Below are 24263 nucleotides of genomic sequence, written 5' to 3' on the forward strand. Positions count from 1 at the left end.
ACTGATGTAAAAACAACATAATACTGGCAAATGAAATCAGCACATTGAAAATTAAATTTAAATGCATTTAAGTACCTAGAAGATTTGAGGGTGCAGAAAATATACAGGGTGTCCTTAACCATTGGACAAAGCCGAAATGTACATATGCATTAGGGTATTTTAGAATCAGTATGTAAAAAGTATCATAACAACCAGTGTAGCGGTTACGAAAAAATTGACAAATTACGATTTTTTAGATAGATAGATAGATTTTAGTTTGGAGCAGCCTGTATGTGTTAATAGTTCCTGAGGTAATAAATAGTATTAAACCTTCTTCGACCTTATTGATTATTTTTTAATTATGACATTAATAAGATTCTGACTTTTGACAAATGTCATCATTGCCGCGTATTTTCGAACAAATTGTCAAAAACACTGCCAATGATTAATACAGTGTGTTTCTTATTGTTGTCGATCATTGGAATTAATTTTTGTTCGAAATTAATTAAAAAAATATTAACGTTAGAGTATTCCTGAGATGTAACCCTACGTGGGATTTCGGGGTTTGTCCAATGGCTAAGGTCTCATATAATATCTCATCCATTAATATCTGTATCATCATTAAGTATTCATTTTTCATACTACATCGGTGGCAAACAAGCATACGTAATACGTAACACCGTAGCCTATGGACGCCTACAACTCCAGAGGTGTTAAATACATGCGCGTTGCCGACCTTTTAAATCCTGTACACTCCTTTTTAGGGTTTTGTACCCAAAGGGTAAAAACGGGACCCTATTACTAAGACTTCGCTGTCCGTCTGTCACCACAGGCTGTATCTCATGAACCGTGATAGCTAGACAGTTGAAATTTTCACAGATGATGTATTTATGTTGCCGCTATAACAACAAATACTAAAACAGAATAAAATAATTATTTAAGTCGGGCTCCCATACAACAAATGTGATTTTTTTTGCCGTTTTTTGGGTAATGGTACAGTACAGAACCCTTCGTGCGGCGAGTCCGACTCGCACTTGGCCGGTTTTTTTGAAGAACCCCATACTGTAGACCCTCATTCAGAGGGGCCCTTCACGGCAATAAATTGATGATCTGTTTGACCAATTAATATCATAATCATAGTGCGTGATCCATCATTACTTTAAGTGAGAGTCAACAATAATTGATCAATCAATCGTAACATGACTACAGTTTTGCAAAATGAAGGAAATCGATCACAATCCTCACCGCGCCAGCACGATTAATTTAGAAACAGAGACGAGTGAGCAATAAAGACTACCCATAAAAACCGGCCAAGGCGGACCGACGAGGGTCCCGTACCTTCATACAACATAAAAAGTCTTGCAAGCAAGAGCGTATTTTTGCGGTAGTCGATTAAAATTTTATTTTGTAAACTAAGTACCGTTACTCACAAAATACCTACGTTCAAAATTTCGTTATAATATATCTTATAGTTTCCGATTAAAATGGCTGTGACACATACCGACAGATAGACAGAATAGATGTGAGGACAGACGGACATGACGAAACTATAAGGGTTCCGTTTATGCCGTTTTGGCTATGGAGCCCTAAAATATGCATTCCCATCATACCATATTCTTAAAAATAAATGATTGATTAATTGTTGAAGATGACTTCTTGGCGTTCAATGTTACCATTGCAAAAATAGCAAAATCGGAACCAGGTACAGTTCTTAGTTACACGTCCACATCTACATTTTTGGCACAACCCAAAAGTATGTCGATACTGGTTTTAGCCGCAAAACAAAAACTAAGCGAATTAGAAATTATCCTTCATTATTTTTATCTTTTCAGAAAATGAGAGACACCATCCTGTTTACTCTGTTTGGACGTCCGTACGAGTATTAAGTTAGGTGGCGCATGGTGGCAAGAATGAAACAACACATAATACAAAAATAATGAGATTGAAAGCTTTTATGGTTTTCTGGTCTCTGTCCAGAATTTTCTAGTGTATATAAATAACAGATCTTACAGAGTAGCTGTGCCGTGGTGATGAATCGGTCCATCAATAAGCTATCACAAGTTTTAACCTTTCAGCTATAAATTTAATCTGGCAGAAACAAGGTCCTAGATTAACCATGCCAACTTTATGTCATTACCATTTATGAATAAGGGGTTCCCCTCATCTGGCATAATATTGTTTGTCAGAAATACACTTCGCATAACATGTATTGCAGAAATACTTATAGTTGAATGTTAATTTTTCATAAATATTTTGCAGCATATTATTTAGCAGAAGATTGCTTTTGCCGAATTTAGTTTAGCATAATTTAATGTACCATAACCATAATCATCCTGCAGCATACTTTTATTATGGCATAATGTTTTTTTCTGGTAGCAGAAAAGTAGATTAGGTACGTTAAGTAAGAACTACTGTGGCCCAAAAACATTGAGCCTGTGCCAGAAAAGTAGGTTAGGTTAGAACTGCGAGTACTGCGACCTCCTATATAAAATGAACGGCTGCCAGAAAAATAGGTTAGGTTAGAACTGCGGCCTCATACGAGAACGAACGGCTACCAGAAAAGTAGGTTAGGTTGGAACTGTACCTTCACATTTATTATCAGGCATATTTTACAGCGCCTATTATAAAAAATTCTAAGCAATCATGCTTAATATATAGGATGTATGTGTCACACAATAATGCAAATGATTAAAGTAATTTATCTGATTAACTTTAATTCATCTTGATAACTTTATGCCACGTAATTATTATGCAATATATTTATCTGCGAAATTAATATTCGCTCAAAAGCCTCTTATGATCATCAAGAGTATGCCAAAACATGGTTCGGAATTTTAAAACTCTGCGAAGTGATTGATGCTAAATGATACTATGCGAAAGGCAACTGTCAAACGACATTTCTGCCAAGTAACATTATGCAATACAAAAATATGTCAAAAAACTTTCTGCAACACAATAGGGAACCAAGAATAAGATCATTTCATAAGCTATATACCTATATCGCAAAATCATATAGGTATTATTCGTTATCAAAAATAATTAATTTTACTGTGATAATACATTATAGTTTTTTAGGGTTCCGTACCCAAAGGGTAAAAACGGGACCCTATTACTAAGACTCCGCTGTCCGTCTGTCCGTCTGTCACCAGGCTGTATCTCATGAACCGTGATAGCTAGACAGTTGAAATTTTCACAGATGATGTATTTTTGTTGCCGCTATAACAACAAATACTAAAGAGTACGGAACCCTCGGTGCGCGAGTCCGACTCGCACTTGGCCGGTTTTTTAATACCATATCGGTGGCAATTAAGCATACGGGTAAGTGATCACCGTAGCCTATGGACGGCTGCAACTTTAAGACTGTGTGTTTTTAGCTAGGTAAATAATCTCCCAATATTACATCCTTAATGTAATATTGGGAGATTATTTACCTCAAAATATTTAGATCACTACGGTTACACTCACTAGTATTCATCTAAATATTTTGTAATATTTATTTATTTATTAAAAACAATATATTTTCACGGCATTACAGACAAACCAATACACCGAGAAATTAAACATTATAAAAATAACAGTATACGAAACACATAAAATGTAACAGGACAAAATATAGGTGACATCAAATATGTCTCACGATATTTTAATTTCTATTATTTACCTAGCAAAAAACACGCAGTCTTAAAGTGTAAGGTTATCTGTATTTTTTTAATATGAACTGTAATATAAAGTATGAACAGTCACAATTACAAGCTGCCATTACACATTGCCGTATCCTTTACATATCAATGTCAGCATAAAAACTCTAACTCACCGCAGTGACGGATCTATGCACAAGCCAAGTTAATCGCCGGCCGCACTGGATATAAATCAAGCCAGCCATGATACAGGATTTCCGAAATGTGCGCAAGGCACGCAACTCACGAGGGCGAGTGTTGTCTTTGCCTGCGTGAGTGCGGGCGGGTCAAATTTTCATTCCAACAGGGGCCCTAGACAAGATGACAAATGTACGTTGACCCCAACGCCATACAAAAAAAATGTATCGGAATGACAGATGCTACGAAAAGTCTATCTCTTCTGTTTTTGCAGTGATCATTTCCATACATTATTTTACTTTTTATCAGGGTCTTAGATAAGTGGCAATAGAAACTACAACAATTAATGGAAATGATAATGTCACTAAAGGTTACGTTCGAATGCTAACTGCGGCTGCATTACTTATTACGCAGCGTACTACGTAGGCGAACAACACGCAAACGCGAAGCGAAGCGATGCGGCGCGGGGTGAATCAATTCCTACGTGGGCGATCTCGTTGCGAATGCGTTAGGAATTGACATATACGGCGTCGTTCTTGCCGCCGCTGTATCTGTCAATTTCCTTGATAAACTGAGTGACTGAATGAACATCGTAATCGTGGCAGTAATGTGGCGGCGAACAACCTAATAACCTAACCGAATCTCTGTATATAGTTTATTTTGTATTATTTAGTAGAACTGGTGGCCTAAGTGATCAACCTGCCTGTCTTGGCGTTTGGAATAACGATCGAGGTCTTTAATCAAGCGATGCGCAGGAGTTTAGTCTAGTTACTTTCTATTCCTCGTATTTTAGTTAATCGATTAAAGAAAAGCTACTTTAATGTGTGTAGCGTAAATTTCAGTTTCCAGTTCGATTTCCGGAACGAAGGAGGTTTAGTAAGTAATTTAGGGGATATTTTGCTAGTTAATGCGCGATGCAAATGCGTCTATGCAGTAGATAAAAGTATAATTTATTAGATTGTTGAATTTATCTGTTTACGAGCCATTCAAAGGGCCATTTAGGCGGAAATGAGTGAAAATATAAATAATGACTGTAATTAATTAAGTTAATTAAGACAATATTTTCATATTTTCGTATCGAACACTTTTATCAAATCTCGAAATACTGTTATACGAGTATAAACTTTTTAACAAAAAAGGAACCGACTTCAAAAATATTAAAAATTAAATAGGTGTCAAGCTTCGCACTGTCGCCGCAGTACCTAAATAATGAATCAACCAATTCCAATTCGCAATTCTTGATTGCGTCCAAAATAGTCCAATTAAAACGAAGAATATATTGGCACATATATGGCAGATAAATATACAATATAGATTAAAGCTTGTTATATCCCATGTTTATTGTTTAATTGAGATCCGGCTACTACCACTTTGACACTGACATAGTGAACTAGCGTGTGCGTAACTTACTTTATATGCATCTCGCTCGTACTCGCATATTAGTGTGAGCGAGATGGATGTACCTTTGACTGTATAATAAGGGTCTATACTTGTGGTGGTAAAATAAAATGTCGTAATTATCGATGATTACTTTATACAAGTCTGATCAACTGCTTGAAAGCGGTCCGCATATTATATACGAGTATTATGAGTACAGTCGTAATTGTGTTCAAATGGTAATTTAACAATTTATTTTATCTTTAATATATCGATTGCAAAGGATATTGCCACGGATCTACTTATATTTGCAAGCACGTTTTGGTAGTAAAGTTCTATTACACACATTCCTATCTACGAGTATTCACTTTTATATTAACTAAACATGCCGAGATTTTTATAATAATTCACAGGTTAATTAAAATTTGTAAGAACTGCTGTATTTCTAATCCATAACTGCTTTTAACCATATCGTCGAATTACCGTATATGGGTCCTACTTTGCTCCAGTAAATTTTGAATATTTTTTTAACTATTCATTATTAATTATTAATCAGACGAATTGATATTAAGTAGAACATGTTATCTGACATATTTTTATCGGTAAATCGACGTTATAAATTATTGTTTCATATATCTGATTTTATTTTTGCTCCTACCTATAGTTTACTTATGGCGCAAAGTTTTCCCATTGTGCTCCAATAAGCCCCGCCAAAACGGAGAGATTATTTTATGACTAACGTTGCAATTCAAAATATATATCCAATTTCGTTTATCTGAGTATATAAATAATAACATAGAAATATTATATATATATATAAATATATATATATATATATATACACGGTGTTTCATGACCCACTGAAAACCTAAAAACAGTTTGTTCAGAATCGATAGGATCGATTGCGCTATATTTTAATGGGGGTATTTTTTTTAATTATTTTTACATGCTCAGTCTACAAGTTTGTAATGCAATATCAATAACTAGCATTTGACACGTTATTTGTCAATGAGCAACACCCTTAACTTGCCATTGGTAAACCTTATCTTGTTGCAGTAAGGTATGGAAATGGTCAGTTAACAGTGTTTACGATGATTGTTTGATGTCACTAAAACGACGAAGTATCTTGATCTTGTGTAGAATTACCAGCCGAATAGAATTGTTAAGAAAACTAAACAACGAATATTTTTTTAAATATTTATCGGATTAAAGAATAAATACTCAAGATGAGTTTAAAATAATATAAAACTGTTGGGGTGTCTCAGGTTTTCAGTGGCTCAAGTAACATCACTGTGTATATATATATTAGACGTTAAATCATTTTAATGAATTGGAGCATAGTTACCCAACAGGGAGCAAAGTAGGACCTTTTTACTTTAAAAAAACTAGTACCTTGATTTCTGGTTCTGGCTAAACTGAAAAGATTAATTAGTAATACAATGATAAGTACAAGCTTGCGGCTTATAAATCAGAGTTTGTTGGTTCAAACTTTTCGCTCGTGACTCGTACCATGATATGAACCTACTGCACTAATATCATCTTGTATTTACCCGATTGTCAATACCCGGCCCGAAGTCTTATACCCAAAATTCTATATTGCAATGAGGCGAAGACCGTGATTAATAATAGTGATTAATAAATACTTATATTATTTACTTTTTGAACATACTCGTACCTGCAGAATCGATAATTTTGGTAGCTGCTACCATGCTACAAAGATGGCTATACAATGGAAGATCTAGCTAAGCTTATTAACTATCCATTTTTAATTACTCGGCATTTCTAACTATCAGTAGTGATATGCCTCATATTTCACGGATCACTATCCAATAAGATTCAGGCCGTAGGTAGTCGTACTTGTCGGTAGGTACTTGTATTAGCTTGCGAGACGCACGATAACTATATAACATGATCCAAATAAAATTCTGATGTCAGTGTACATTTGAATTGGTCTAAATATCAAAATAGTTATATATATATTTGATAATCGTTTTCCTTAAATGCCAGGTACTAAGTTGGCTGTGGTGAGTACAAAATGAGATATTGACTAACTTTTACAGAGGGTAGCAAGTTGATGGGGTACCTAATTAAGTTTCGTCTATTTAAGCTATTAAGCAATTTTTAATTACTCGGCATTTCTAACTGCTCGCGGCGACGTGGTCCATATCTCCAGCCTCTGTATTAGGCGACGTCCCTCGTCGTGTTCCGCCGTGATTTATCTGTCCTACGACGACTTTAATTGATCGGACATATATAATCAGCGATTCATTACTGTTGCCATTAGGGCTGGCGATTTTAAAATTATTTGAAAATAAAGTTGCATAAATTTTGTACTGAGATACGTAGTCTGTTGTCAAAAACTTTGCAGACAAATGCAATGTTGATTTATTAAACATATTAATAACGGGTCACTAACGTATTTTAAGTCGAAAACGCTCATGTTGATTTGTTTAAAAAAAATACAATGGGATGGAAAAAAGCCACTTTGTATGGGCCACATTTCAATTTTTAGGGTTCCGTACCTCAAAAGGAAAAAACGGAACCCTTATAGGATCACTCGTGTCTGTCTGTCCGTCTGTCACAGCCTATTTTCTCCCAAACTACTAGACCAACTAAGTTGAAATTTGGTACACATATGTAAATTTGTGATCCAAAGACGGACATGTAACGTAAACAAATGAATTTTAAACAAGGAGGCCACTTTTGGGGGTAAATGAGAAAATTAAAAAATAAAGTTTTTCAAACTGTATTGTGTGTTACATATCAAATGAAAGAGCTCATTGTGAGAATTTCAAATATATTTTTTTGTAATTTTAGGATAAATAGTTTAGAAGTTATTCAAGAAAATAGGCAAAAAATGACCCCCCCCCCCCTCCCCCTTTATCTTCCTCAAATTTTGAAAAAAATACACAAAATAGTTCTTTGCCTATAATAGATGACAGGAAAACCTATTAGAAATGTGCAGTCCAGCTTGAGTCGGACATAATTACTTAGTTTTTTATGCGACCCCTACGGGTTTTTTAAAGACATTTCACTAACGTTTCACATAAAAAAATACATTGTTAAAAATTGTGTAATGTACGGAACCCTTGTTTGGTAAGTAATAGAGTTGGACCAAGCTAACTTTGCGTGGCATTTATAATGATTAAGTGTGTGAATGTTATCATATGATAAATGTAAAATTTCTATGAAAATAATAATATTACGTTTATAATGACAACCTCACACTTTGTTGTATAAAAGTCGGTGCAGATTTAGATGGATTTTATGGAATAGTTTGATTTTTCAATTTGATTTAAGTAAAATGTTTTTTTTTGTTTTGCTTTACTTAAAGAAGTGTGCTAACAATTTTACCAAGTATGACTCAATCATTTTTGGGACCTACACCGGACAAGAAATCGGCAGTCGACGAGGTGACTGAAAACTGTTATTTTCTTTAAACAGTACCCAGTTGTAGAAAAAGTATTGTATGAAACATTTGCATTTTTCTTTAAAAAATTCGCCTCCGACTATGTGTTACGAAAATCACACACAGTTACAATGGTACAAACCGCCTTCTAAGTAATCCCTACCAACCAAACGTACACAACCAACATGATCGTATTATACAATGTTTACGATCCCACAGGTGGGAACCCTAGCCAGCCTAGGATACAATGCTAGCCGTTGTCCATATCGGCCGCTACGTGATCTAAAGCGGTCTGAACACGATGCGCACGCAGCCCGTTGTAATGGTGCGTCTATAGTAGACTACATTGTTGCCAGCCATAAGTCAATGGGGTTGGCAGGACGAAGTCAATCTTACGAATAGTGTCAACAAATCGAGCTCATAACGCGGGAACCAAAAGGAATACCCAAAAAAATTGTTTTCCTTAAACTGTTATGTTAGATTGTTTTCTGACTTATATATTTTAATAAAAATTATTAACTTAGTATACATTTCTCCAACCTCCACTTGACTTCCGCTAAAGTGTGTACGCAACCCACGGACCGTTTATGTTAACTTCTCTTGATCAACGTATGGACTTGCTCTAGTTTTTTGGCTCCTGACGCGATAAATACTCATCGTAGTAATTAACGACTGATGTTAGGTTATTAATCAAGTTGACGGGGTGTTCGGCGTAATGGGCATAATTATAGATATTTATTCAACAGTAGAAATAAGGAAATGTACATCAGAGTCACAATTCATGATAGTTTCTTGATAGCCGATGACATTGAAAAGGATTTTCATTCTTCAACCGTGATAGATAACCAGAAGCAACGTCATCAATATTCACATTTTTTACCTGTGGCTAAATAGATTTGTATGTAGATTATTGTAGATAGATTGAATACTCTTTATTGCATACCTCAGTAGAAGATACAGCTTTAAGTAGGAAAACAATTGGATATTGCTGATTTTGCTTCTAAATCATACTGGTTTATTTATAATAACATCAGATAATAATTCTATTGTTTTTGTTTCAGATCCTTGGAAGCATCAGCAATATGTAAGTGTAATAACTATTATTTCATAAAGTAAGTAACCTTTAGGGTTCCGTACCCCAAAAGGAAAAAAGGAACGGGCTTTGATCGAGTAGAAAAACTAATGGATAAGACTATGGACTATGGATGGACTATTTGTGTTCTGTGTTTTGTACAATAAAGATTTTATACATAAATACATAAGTGGATAAGTTAAGGGTCCCCGGCAAGCTCGGTTCTCCATACAAACGTAGTTACGCTCTCATTTTATAACGAGTAGCTAGTTTGCTCTAGAACTTTGTACTTACAATAGGGTAAGGTATATATCTATGTCTGTAATTAGTTTATGTAGCTTCAGATACCATAGTTAAAAAAATACAGCGAATTTAAGTTTTTCATACAAAACTTGTTTTTGCTCTATTTCGTTTGTTTTATAAACTGGAGTTATACAAACTATCACAGACCTAGATATATCTCATATCATTGTATGTGCAAAGTTTCATTACAATCCAACGCGCAATTTTAAAATGAGAAGAAACTCCGTTTGTATGAGAAGGTGAAATTTGGCCGAGCGTCTTACAGTTCACCGGACTGGTGCACTGGAAACCAAAAGTCCCTATCTTGCTTTTACATGTTTGTGTATTGTATTTTGTTTTTGTATTTCGTTTATTTACCTACATAAACAGTCGCATTAATATACCTATGACAGAATGAGTCAGTAGCGGAACGTTAATTGGGCGCGTTTGCCGCCACCGAGCACTTACGGACCTCACATCTGGCTGATTGACAGGCAAATACACAACCGCTAAGCATTCAGAGACGGGGGACCAGGCAGGAGCAGCGTTATTGCTGTGGGTCAAACTGGACGGACTTTGATCGAGTAGAAAAAGTAATGGATTAGTTCCTAAATTTAATAAAATTCACACATTTTGGGTGCACGTATTAGAGTACACCAGTCCACTAGGAGCCAAAAGTCCTTATCTTGCTGTTACATGTTTGTTTACCGTAATTTCGTTTTTGTATTTTGTTCATTTACCTACATAAGCAATCGCATTTATATATGTTATATGACAAAATGACAGTCAGTAGCGGAACGTATTGATCGCGTCTGCCGCCACCGAGCTGATTGACAGGCAAATACACAACTGCATTCACAGACGGCGTACTAGGCAGGAGCAGGGAGCAGCATTATTGATGCGGGAAAACTAGACGGACCTTGATCGAGTAGAAAAACTAGTGAATACGTACCTAAATTAATTAAACACACATTTTGGGAGCACGTAAAAGGATTAGTCCACTAGGAGCCAAAAGTCCCTATCTTTAAAATGTTTGTTTAACGTATTCTGTTTTAAACGTTTTTTTTTCTTAATATTAAGCAAAAGAGCAGACGAGCCGCCTGATGGGAAGCAGTCATGGTCATGAGTTCTTTACTTTTTGTTTGAAAACGTACATTTACATATGTAGTCGAATTTATATATTGACAGAATCTTGCGGACCTCACACCCGGGCTGATTGACAGGCAAATACACAACCGCTAAGCATTCACCGACGGCGGACCAGGCAGGAGCAGCATTATTGTTGTAGAAATACTGAGCTGATTTCATTTAAAAACAAACGTTTCTAGTAAAGATATTGTACTTACTATCCCAGTTAAGTTTTTTATAATTACTTTATAAACATAAATATAAATATGACATAAAGATGAACAAAAGTCATAAGGAAACCTGCCAAGCATTTCTTCGATACCCTTACAAGACCAGCGTTATTGCATTTTTAGCTATAAACTGCACAATAACGAATGACTTAGTAGCTGCTTAAAATAGGAAGTTACTACCTATATAATCTGTTATCCTATGTACATAGTTACTCGTGAAATAGCTACATACCAAGAAAAATATTTGTCACTTTAAATCATACATTATATTCTATATAACGTCTTATAAATCGATGAACACCGGTAGCATGCACGAAAAAGTGTCACGTTGTGGACAGATCTCCATGGTAACGTTACGGCCTTTTCATCAATGTTTTCTTATGACGTTATCACGCAGAATTATCGTCCATAAACCGGTCCGACTTTACAGTCAACCATTTTTTTGGATTTGAAGGATGTCTTGTCAGAATGACGAAAACATATGGCGCAGTACAGCCATCTTTTTTGGCTGTTAAACTAGAGGGCATATTTTTGCCTAAGACTTTACCCCACTATTTATACATTGTACATAGTTATATGTACTATCAGTACACATAGTTAATACTATAATAAGTCTTTGTCCTCGACGCTTGAATCTACTGAGCCCCATAGCTACATTAGCTTCTTCTTCTTCTTTGTCCTGGCTTTTATCCCAGTTTATTTGGGGTCAGCCCTCCTAGTAATCCTGCGCCACAACGCACGATCGTGGGTTGTCTCCTCTGTTGTACTGCTTTCCTTCATATCGTTTTTTAGGGTTTGCATCCAGGTGATTGGTGGTCGTCCTCGCCCTCTTTTTCCTTCTTCTATTTTGAGAACTCTTTTAGTCATGTGGCTATCATCCCGCCTCATTACATGTCCGTACCAGCGCATGCGGTTCTCCCTTAGTTTTTCTTGAACCTTTGCAACCTTAAAAGTACCCAGGATATACTGGTTCCTTATTTAATCCATTCTTGATACTCCTCCGGACCAACGCAGCATATTCATTTGCGTAGTGTGGATTTTTTGTTCGTCGGTCTTCCTCATCGGCCAACACTCCGAACCATACAACAAGGCTGGTCTTACTGCCCTTTTGTAGACGTTACCCTTGATTTTTATTGGCATACGAGAATCGCAGAGTACACCCGAGAGCGATCTCCATTTTAGCCAGGCCGTCTGGATCCTATTCTGTATGTCTTTCTCTACACAAGCTCTTGGCGCTACAATGGATCCGAGGTATTTAAATTGGTCCACCCTCTTAAGAGGTTTGTTATCGATAGATGGGCATGAGATTCGGCTTTCGTTGGCCGAATTTCGTATAGCTACATTAGCTATGCACGTTTATTCAGGAAATGCAAAGTGTGTCCTCCCCGGACTCAGGCACCAGTTCTGATGAAATTATGATTGTTCGGTCGTCACGCCGCCACCTCGTTAGTCGTCAGTCGGTCGTTAGCCTTTAGTCGCGGCGATTTATAAGCGTTACTGTCGCAGTTTGTTAAGTTATTTATTTGACGCCAACAGGATCTGCGCGTGAGTTTGATAGATCACGTCGTGCGATCTAAAGAGGCGTAAGCGCCATTAAATCCTTAGTGTTTATGTGTCCTTTTGACGTACACGGATAAGAAAGATTCTTGATTTGCTCAGTAAATGTAAGGTGGATGAAAACAGAAATTCCCTATTAAAAAGTAACTTGTCCTTTGTAGTGCAGCAATAAGGTTAAAAGAAGTAAAAAAAAATTAGTTCAGAGTTGTCACTTTTCTTTAGCCGAGTCTAACTTTCAGCGATAAAGTTGCCATACTCCGTGATCAGTAAATACCGTTTCCATTAAAACTTGAACTCAGGCTAGATCAGAATCTAATCACATCAATATTTCTGTCATAAAACAAATGCTATTATAGGATTGGCAAATACGTCTTTAAAAGAAATCTATTAAAAAAAACCATGGGATCGGAACCGATTATTTGAAAAACCCGTTATAGCCCAATATTTTTAATTATTTTATGCTCTTTAGTAGAACTGAATCATGTATTTAATGAATGTAGGTAACAACTTCGTATTATTAGATTGTCCCATTAAAAATGAAATAATAAACCAAAGAACAAAAAAGAACGTAATGATACCGGTATTTTTGTATGATGTTCCAAGTCTTGAAAAAAACACAAACCGATGAAATGGCTGTAAATCCAATAATCGACTGTAGAAATGCAGACAATGTAGTAGAAATCATCGAATAATCACGGTCAACCGCACATCAGACTTGTATAATTATGTACCTACAAACTTGGCTATAAGTACTTTTTTGACGAATATCATGATCATTGCTCGAGTAAAAATTTATTAGTATTCATCGTTTCCTTGAATTCCAATAAAAATTATCAGAGCAGATTGAACGCCTTTTTAGCTTTAAACATTTTCTCTTCTGAGCCATGTAAAGACACTAGACATATATGTAGAATACGTGTAAGAAATGTTACAATGTTTTCTTCATACCACTTATGGATCTGCGTGTAAGAAACCAACTCTCAAAAATCGTTCTTTATATTGCGCGGTCTAATACTCTCAGTAGAATTACACGCAATTTTTTTTTTCCAATATAGGTGTTTATGGCGCCATTCTATAGAATAGGGTGTTTACACTGCAGCGGTATCGTGGCATTTGTAGGTCGTAGAAAATGCAGAAATAACTCCGGTGTCAAAGGACCAGACATACAAGGTGCCTGTATCCCAGATTCGAAATCTGTATTGGCAGTACCTATACTTTTTATACAAATTTAATTTATGCATCTTGCCTTTGTTGTTTGCATTTTACTTCGCAAATCGTATAATTCAGTGCCTTCACCTAAACATTTTTTAATGATAATATTAATAACAGCGAAAGTGGACGTACGCTTTTCTAAATAACCGTAGTCCCCATTTTCCTCTCTAGATATTAACATTATAGTAATTATTTTTATATCATTTGATGTTAACTATATGGTAAACCAATAGAGGTAACAGCAGCATGTCACATATTGGGCTTTAGCATGTCGAGCGCTGGGAACGTTTACATCAGCGATTTTAAAGTCCAGCGTTCAAAATTGAAATTGTCGTCACGCCTGTCACACTTTAAATATATAAATAAATATTATTGGGACATTCTTACACAAATTGATTTTAAAACATTACAGAATATGTATACATTGCTTGATCAATATATGTTTAATTCTAATAATTGTGACAGAACCAGCTGTTTTACGAAGTGTTAGACCGAAAGTAGTAAGCTTGAGGAATAGTTTTATTTTAAAAGCGCTTAACTTGAAGAAGAGCCTGTATTTTCGAATAAACGCCCTGAAAACAAATGAGAACACATTTTTTTCAGTGAAACGAAGGAAAGCATGTTACAGGTTGTATGAAAGGAATTTAAGTTTGGATGATATTCACACACGCCAGTTCGGGTGCCAGACGAATAAATTCCACATATTTCACGCGGTCAAATAATAAATAGTGTACAGTGTATATGACGCACTGTTTATTGTAATTTGACCTACCATATTTTATGAAATAAACATTTGTATTTGTATTTAGTGAGACGGTAAATAAAAAAGTAAAGAATTCTAAACAAACACAATTAAATATAAAGTAAGTAATGCGGCATGAATCCTATTTATAACATTTAAAAGTTTCGCGTTAGCGTCCCGATTGTAAATGTGATTTAATATATATATTATGAATCCTATTAAATTTAGACTCCTATTAATTTATTCTCGAATTATGTTACTCTTAATCACATTAGTATTAAGATTATTGCCATGCCCTAACTAGGGTATCATGTACCGACTTTATAATGTTACCATCCTATGTAAAAATGAACATGGTCGCAACATACCTATACTGGTGGACGTATGGAGTTACGTCCTTTCAGAACCGAGCTGCGGACGTTGCCACCTACTCCCCGCCAAAAGAAACGGACCAATCGGAGGACACTTTCCCAAATTAGAACTTCATGCGAGCGACGAACGCCATATTTGAGCAAACCACGCACTCTTTCACATTCGCCATTTGTCAGTTGGTTCCGCGGTTAGAATATTAAGCTTTATCCCCGCCATAAATGTACCTATATACTTGTAGATAGGCGTAGGTATCTGCCAAATTAAGTTTTGGGTGAAATAATTGTCGGTTTAATGTTATGTTACCTGTACAGGTACGATATTATACGTCAAAATTTCTTAATTATAGGTAAAGTATTAATCAAGAAATTTTGTTGAATAATCAAGATATTTTGGTGCTAGTTATTTTTATTTTTATTTGACTTTTTTCTGCAATAAATGAAAGCATTTCTGGTACTCCCTTACGCTCACTACCTACCCTGCCCTGTACGGCCCTGTGTATATTTGATTTTTTTTGTAATGTTTGAATGTTACCTACTTTTATATTTGGGGCAGATGTACTTAAGTGCTCTTCCACCAATTCAAATATTTTTAAAATATGTGATAAATATACTAACAGTGTATTACATATATTGCTTTATCAGCACAGACAAGAACGCATACATGCATGTATCATGATTAGCTCCTTCATAGAATGAAAGCTTAAATCCAATTACCATCACATCAGTCAAACACAATTTTGTCATTCAAATCTGATCCGGTTACCGACTATGGACATATAGTAATTAATGTCTCCTCTAGCCATAGTGCAATGCAAAACCACGCTCGCGCAAAAACCCATGAAGCCCATTCTGCTTTATATTTTTTTATGGATTTCATTTTATTTAAAATGCAATCAGGGGTCGTCTCATAACCCATCTCGCACTTATTGCTGCTCATTATGACGCACAACCGTCCCCAACAAAGACGCACAGCAAAATGACGACGAAACGACCGCCCCGCAACGATGGGCCACGAACGGCTATAACCTCCACAGCAGGAATGCGGACGGAGCCACTCATACCTACCCTCAACAGCGGAGGGTATCGAATGATATTGAGTCAGAAGCTGCGCATGAGATGACACGACTCACACGACTCAAGGTCGTGTCCAAATAAGATCAAAATCATATAAAAATTTTATAGCGGAATCTGCAGCGGAAGAAAAACCACGATGGCCGTCTCGGAAGGCAGAAAAACGTTGAAGCGCGTGTCATCGTGACCGCATCAGTCAAATCTGCGTTGATATTCCGCGGATAGCGCTCGTTACGACGTGTGCTCGTGTTTTAGATCATTCGTTGAATGCTTGATGCGTAAAGGGTGGTTTACACTGCCGTAAACACTAAGCGATGATTATTTGCATATATAAATAAGTGTGTGGTAGGAAAATCTTTGCAACTTAACGTACTTACTCATAATTATCTAGAAAAGTGGTTTTGGTGAAATTTAATAGAAAAACGTCCCAAACATGCGTGATCAAGATCAAAATGCGTTTATACTCCCTGTTTTATATCAGTGAAGTCAGTTTGCCGAGCTGCTGACATTAATTTAACTTTTACGCGGTCAGGGTAGCAAATTAAAAACATTGGGCATGCAGTATTTCTAAATTATAATGTTAGTTTCTCTGCTTCAAAATACAACTAAACTAGATTACTATAAAACCGTTCTTATAACATTTAAACCTTTCGCATTTTGATAACATATTAAAACAGTTTTATCGAGTTTATCGCGAATTAATTTTGTTTAGGTAACCTTTATTTCCAACAAACAACAAGACCAGTGTAACTGTAACTATGTAAAAGTGTAACTATGTTTTAGTAAATCGTTCTTATGATTATGTATTTTAGCAAATAGGTACATAAAGGTACTTATCTCTATAATACCTAATCAATAATAAAGAAAATATTTGTATAAGGAAATCATCTTTAATCCTTCACTTTACAAACGAGGTTAATGGCTATTTAAACGAGCGTAAACATGTAATTGCCACCTTTATTGACTTCAGCAAGGCATTCGATACTTTGAATTACAGCACCTTATTTTCCAAATTACAGCAAAATGGTATACAAGGACCCCTACTGCACTGGTTCCAGAATTACCATAGCAACCGATACACAAGGGTGAAGATCGCCGACGCGCTCAGCGACCCGCTACGCACGGAGGAGGGCTCGGCGCAGGGCTCCATAGTCAGTCCCACCGAATACTTGATTTACGTTAACGACATGTGCAACATATTTAGTGAGGGTTCTGTATACCAATTTGCTGACGACACGTGCCTACTTACTGCTCATCATGACTTACTCGAAGCTCAAAAAACCATGCAAAATAACTTCGACTTACTATGCAAATGGGCTCATGACGTAGGCCTTACAATAAACGCTAAAAAAACTAAAGTTATCCACATACGATCACCGTACACTAGAGAAATACGGGTCCCTAACATCATAGCCAATGCACATCACTGCTTATACAACCCTAGCAATAACTGCAAATGCGAAACACTTGAACTTGTCAAACACCACACCTACCTAGGCCTAATTATAGATAATAACTTCAATTGGGGACCACACATAGATCACATATGTTCAAAACTTAGATCCGTCATGGCCAACTTATCATTGCTTAAATACAAACTTCCATATAATACACTACGTATGCTATACTTATCACTCGCCGACTCAATTATATGCTATGGTATCACAAGCTACGGGCGGACATTCAAAACCTACTTGAAACAAATCTATAACCTACAATCAGCACTTTTAAAAACAATTGTACCAAATAAAATTAAAGGAAAGTATAAAAATGATAAAAAGGGTCTATTTAAACATTGCAAAGTTATTAACGTTTTTGATAGGTTTTGCTTGTCCTTAGTTACAGAGGAGTGTGAAATTATACCATCATTAGATAAAAATACTCGCTCCAGTAATTTGCGTACCTTAGATTATCTACCTGCATATACAACTCCAAAAAGTAACAATGTATACGGTAAAAGAGTAACTGACTTTCTACTCCCATGTATACTAAACACCTTACCTAAAAATGTACTGTATGATCTCATTAACATTGTTGAAAAACCACGGCAGATGTATGCCAAGACTAAAAAAATACTACCTAAGTCTAGAGTAATGTATAAAATAGATGCAGAGATTTGATTTGTATAGATTAGTTTTATATATATATATAATAGTATAATATAATTATATACCTAATAGTATTAAGCAAACGCGGATCGGACCGCGCGAACTCGCCAACTATTACATAAACCAAAGAGGTTTACAATAGTGGCATACTGGCAAAAGTTGTATGAATATTTAAAGTGAATAAATAAATAAAAAAAAAAAAAAAAAGTTCATAACATAAGTGCGCACCTGTATAACTTGTTCCTTGACATCCTTATTATCACTCATTTATAACAGAGTTGTTAACATTAACGTTAACGAGATGGCACAGGAACATTTACCGCTGCTCGATGTAATTTAATTTACTGGTGTAAAAATGGTAAAATGATACTCTATTAAATCTGAGCGGCCAAAGTGGTCTGAAATTTCTGAAAATGCACTCTAGGTAACATGCCTAAACAGTTTAGTAGATCATCATCATCATTATAATTTAAGAGCATGGCTCTTGTCGGTGGAGTATGCGCCAGTTTTCGCGGTCGTCGGCCAGGTTCTTTAGGTCCCTGTAAGTTTAGTAGGTAAACACTAACTAAATAATTAATATTTTGGCCATACACGCAGTAAGCTCCACAAGGCTTCTATTGTGAATACTAGACGACGATATACCACGATATACCACAATAAAAGACGATATACCCATAAAAATACTTATATAGAAACATCCTTAACTCAGGATATATCAAAATGAAAAAGAAAAATGAAAATATGTTATTACATTAATAAAATGTTCATTACAAGGTAGCAGGTTGGGATATATCTGTGATAACACACACAAATAAATGCCCTTCCCAGGATTCGAACCCGGGACCACCTGCTTCGTTAGAAAAACAAACAAGCAAGACAATAAAGGCATGTATATCTATAACATATAACAGTGCTAGCGCAGTATTTACCCAACATTTCGCAGGCGCATGTTGATTGTCGAGTATCGTTGTTATGATCTTGAGAGCCGTAACGTATTTAACTCGATTAATGATGCTTATTTAGCAATTTGTAATATTTTCATACAATATACCTACACTATAATAACACCCTGATAATAGAGATGTGTTCAGATATTTTGAGCAGCTTGGCTGTGTTTATATATCGGATGGTGACTGTAACTACCAAATGTATAGCCTCAAGCAAATCACTAATTGCCGTTTTAGTCTCGAGATCTGTAAAACTTACATAATAATACCTATGTGTACCAAATTTCAAGTCAGTCGGTCCAATTGTTTCGCAGCAAATTATCTGTAGTGTGCTGATGTGACAGACGGATAGGCAGACACGCATACAAAAAAACGCATGAGTGATCCTATAAGGGATCTGTTTTCCCTTTTGAGGTACGGAACCCTAAAATGGACATGTCTCTCCAGTTAATTTCGATAGGTAACCACCAACCAACTCATGCTAGCCGGTCTGGTTTGTTTGTTCTGTAAGCCAATTCAATTACGCCTTGCTTTGACGTCCTGACAACATCAATGCAACTGCCCGATTTAGATTAACAAATTGTTACCTACGGTTTGATGTTATTGTGATACCACCTTGAAGATTTCGTTTCGTTTTTCGTGCATGCGAAATGCAAATGCAATAAGCCTCATGTATGAAGTTTATATTTGAAATAAATATTTTTATTCGGATGTTTGTTACCGTTATATCATGTTACAGATGCATTTCCGTTATAAAATTCAGTTGGACCGTCCAACGTGTAACGTCATCACGCTCTGTCGAATTCATGCCAAAAGTTATTTCAAGTCAAAATTTTTCAACATTTTAAATATTTTTTAGGGTTCCGTACCCAAAGGGTAAAAACGGGACCCTATTACTAAGATTCCGCTGTCCATCTGTCCGTCTGTCCGCCTGTCCGTCTGTCTGTCTGTCACCAGGCTGTATCTCGTGATCTGTGATAGCTAGACAGCTGAAATTTTCACAGATGATGTATTTCGGTTGCCGCTATAACAACAAATACTAAAAACAGAATAAAATAGAGATTTAAGTGGGGCTCCCATACAACAAACGTGATTTTTGACCGAAGTTAAGCAACGTCGGGCGGGGTCAGTACTTGGATGGGTCACCGTTTTTATAGTTAATGGTACGGAACCCTTCGTGTGTGAGTCCGACTCGCACTTGGCCGGTTTTTAATAAAATAATGTGAAGGTTTACAAAAGTATTTTTATTTTTTCCGGTGTTCAAACGATATAAATTATTAATACAAAAAAAACATGCATCAAGTTAATCACCAAGACGATCGTTAAAGTCGTATCAAAACCAGTTCAAACCCGTAACAAGTAGTAACCGTAACCGTTCAAATCTGTATCGGACTCCCGCAGCGTTTTAGTTACACGTCGCCGCACACACCCTCCCGGTCCTCACAAAAATCATCAGCGCTCGTGCAATTTCAAATACGTATAACAGAATCGTCAACCGCTACACTGATTGGTGTGTCATTCTGTTTGAAATGTAAGAGCATGAAAAGATAGTTATTTCGCACTATATTTGTAATCACTTTAATGTATGTTCATTGAAAAATTTTCTGTTTAGTCGATATAAATAGAATAGAAAATGTAAATCTCTGGTCGGCCGATCTAAAAAAAGATCCAAAAATAACCAAAGCTTTGCAAAGATGAAACGCCGCAATCACCCTGGGGCTATGCCAAAAGAGGGTGACGAGGTTTAATGGTATTAGTTTGTATTAAATGTGGGTGTGCTAAATTAAATAGTTCGGTTTTGTTTCAATTTCTAATTACATATTGCAATTAGCAATACATGGCTTTAAAAAAAGAACGTTTATAAAATTAAAAACATGTAAGTAATTCAAGAACCACCCAAGTAAATATCTGTCTAGTCATCATCATAACCGGATTCATCACATCTTCATTCACAAGACAAAACTGTTAACTGAACATTTACTACCAACATACAAGGTAAACAATGAGACAGTAAATAATAACAAATGGCACTGATTTATTGCGCTAATAGAGCGACGAATATGGCCTGAAATTAAGCCGCAAAGAAGTCACAATCAGAGCCTTTGTACGAGTTACAAGACAGGATACCTCCCATATGCAAAGATACTCAAACAGCCCATCAAAAACTGTCAGTGCCTTATTCAGACCGCTTAAGGTCTATTATTGTAAAAACGTGATGATTGAGCAGAAAACAATACGCGGTAATTCCATAAGGTCCAATCTTAATACACGTCTTTGCGAAGACCCAGATATAAGACTTTTTAGTTTGGGGTAGCAGAATTGGCCACACAGTACAGGGGGTCATTGCAATCGCTTGCCGAGTTGCACGCTAAGACATGGCACATTGTAAGAGCTTTGGATAACGCATAACTGTTATAGATTCGAGGTCAAGTTACTTTGGTTTACGTATGACTTGCGCGCTTATACACATCCAATGAAAATACCTAAGAGATGGTACGTAAAAGGCGTTCCAAATCACGCTATGAGTGCGGTGTAAGGACAATGCTAATAAGACAAGCACTGTCGTGAAATGGAACGTTCCTATGACAGCCAACATGGAGTATTGTTTAGCGCGCGCAAGACGTATGTCGTCCTTGAGGTAGCCATAAGTTAAACCTAAAACTCAAGAAGATAGGGTTCAATTTGCAATGTAAGGAGAGGTTCAAATAAGAGGTTTCGATGATAATTCAAATATATAGCCTCCAGCTTTACTAGGGAAAGGACTAAAAAGGGCCGTGGCGATTTATTGTCTGTTTAAAGGCTATTGATGCTCGCAATATGCAAAGGTAATTGCTAAATTGGTCCGCAGTCGCAGTTTAGGCTCGATTTAGACACGATGTTGTACTGGCTTTGGTGAATTGGCGATGGAAGAAACATTGTAAACAAATTTGACCTGGGGCCCTATACTACTTGACAGACTGCTCGTCTACGGCATCACATATCCATTTTTCTCATTGAATATTAAAGTCAACATATAGATACGTACCTTGGTACGTCACGGCCTAGCCTAATATCATTGCGACCCATAACAGCTTGTGAATTCCAAAAGTTCAAATTTTCCGGTCCTCGTTTTTTCTTCTCTCCCTTTATGAAGTGGTGCTGTATTATATGGAACGTTTTTAAAATAAATGTTTTTCTATTGTATTTCTATGTTAGGTTCAAAAGGATCCGACAATTGTACCTAATATACCTAAGTACTGATCTTCGAATATCTAGAAAGGTATGCGTGCAATGACTATCAGTTCTTGATTGGCCATTCATGTCCGATACTTAGCCTTGTCACATGTCTGTATATCTGTCTGATCAAATTACGAAGGTATGAACTGATTCAACAGTCATGGGTTACATGCTGTTTTAGTTTTTATGAACTTCAAGAGAAGTTTTAGTAGTTATAGCCAGAGAGCGAAACTTTGGTGCCGATGACAGACGTATGACGTCAAGCTAAATACAGTGTTGTTCTCTAGATTATAGATACTTAATCAAATAACAACTTATTAGCCTCTTTAGTTTACTGATATTGAAACTTGAGTTGAGAGTTTTTATACGTACTGGCCAAGTACAAAAACAAAACTAACTGTCTTTGTCATGTTAAAAACAAGATTGTTGGAAATGACAACCAATTTCTGTTTACTTATTTTTTGTGTAAATTACCAAGCATTTTCATAAATAAACAATTATATTATATATATCATCATTATTAAGAATCATTGAGGTGTTACAATGTTGTTTTAAAAAAACATCCTATAATCATATGTCTGTCATCGGCACCAAAGTTTCGCTCTCTGCAAATGATGTGTGAAAGAGATAATTTTATAACGTAAATTTATTTATTATGTTATGTGTGTATTGTTTCTTTCGGTGTGCACTGTCCCTAAGGGATATTGTAAATATTGTACTAGCCCGACCCAACTATACCCGATAATTTTACTAATCATTGACACACTGAATCACACATAAATCACACTTGCCAGTTGCGCCACATCTGACACTAACTCACACCCTGACGTGCATCTCTACCAGACATTATATTTTTCAGCCCCGATATGTTGTATCTACATACAAATCCAATTTTACATACGACTTTTCAGAATAAAACGGAAGAATATCCTGTTGACGCAGGCGTTAATGCTCGCCCCGAGCCACAATCACATCACATATCATGTATCCCTAAAACTTGCAACACTGTCATGCGCTTTTGCTCACCCTTTAACACAACGAGCTATGCTTGCAAATCTCTAAATACAACTGTAAATGGCTATTTGAAAATTGTGAAATTGCTTTAAAACGTTTGTATAAGCTTAAACCCTATTAAACTAAAGCATATTTTTGTCAAACTCAGCTACATAATCTTGGTTTTCGAGCAAAAACGTCTTGCTTTTATTGCAGTTGCATACAACTGTACGACAAAGGATTGAAACCTAAAATCGCATATTGCGAATGTAAGGACGAATTTAAAATCTTCAAATAACTTGTGCAGTCATGAATACTCTTACCACATTGTGGCAAAGTTTATTTTTGTATGTTTTGGGTTTAGGTGTTAGATGTATGATCAAAGACGTACAACAATGATGGAGGAGTCTGTCCGAAGGCGGGCTCAGACACGAGTCGCGGTGTGCTATAAACTATTCGGTGACACATTGAATATTGTATGAGTGAGTTGTATGAGACCTGAATTTGTTGATGTAGGTTCATATGTACACGTGGCATCAAAAAATCGCATATCTAAATAAATCTGATGAAAGCGGTTTTCTTAGTGTAGTGCTGATCAGATTAATTATGCATAATTTTCTTGTCTTCTTTGATAAAGTTTAAAAAAGAAAATTATCCAGGTAAATTGGACACTATTGCTGCTGCCGCTCAAATTGGCTCATTACTGAAAACAAGAAAACTGATTTTATTTATTGTCACCCTGAAACTGCTGGAC

Source organism: Cydia strobilella, chromosome 9 (genome assembly GCF_947568885.1).
Source record: "Cydia strobilella chromosome 9, ilCydStro3.1, whole genome shotgun sequence".
NCBI lineage: Eukaryota > Metazoa > Arthropoda > Insecta > Lepidoptera > Tortricidae > Cydia > Cydia strobilella.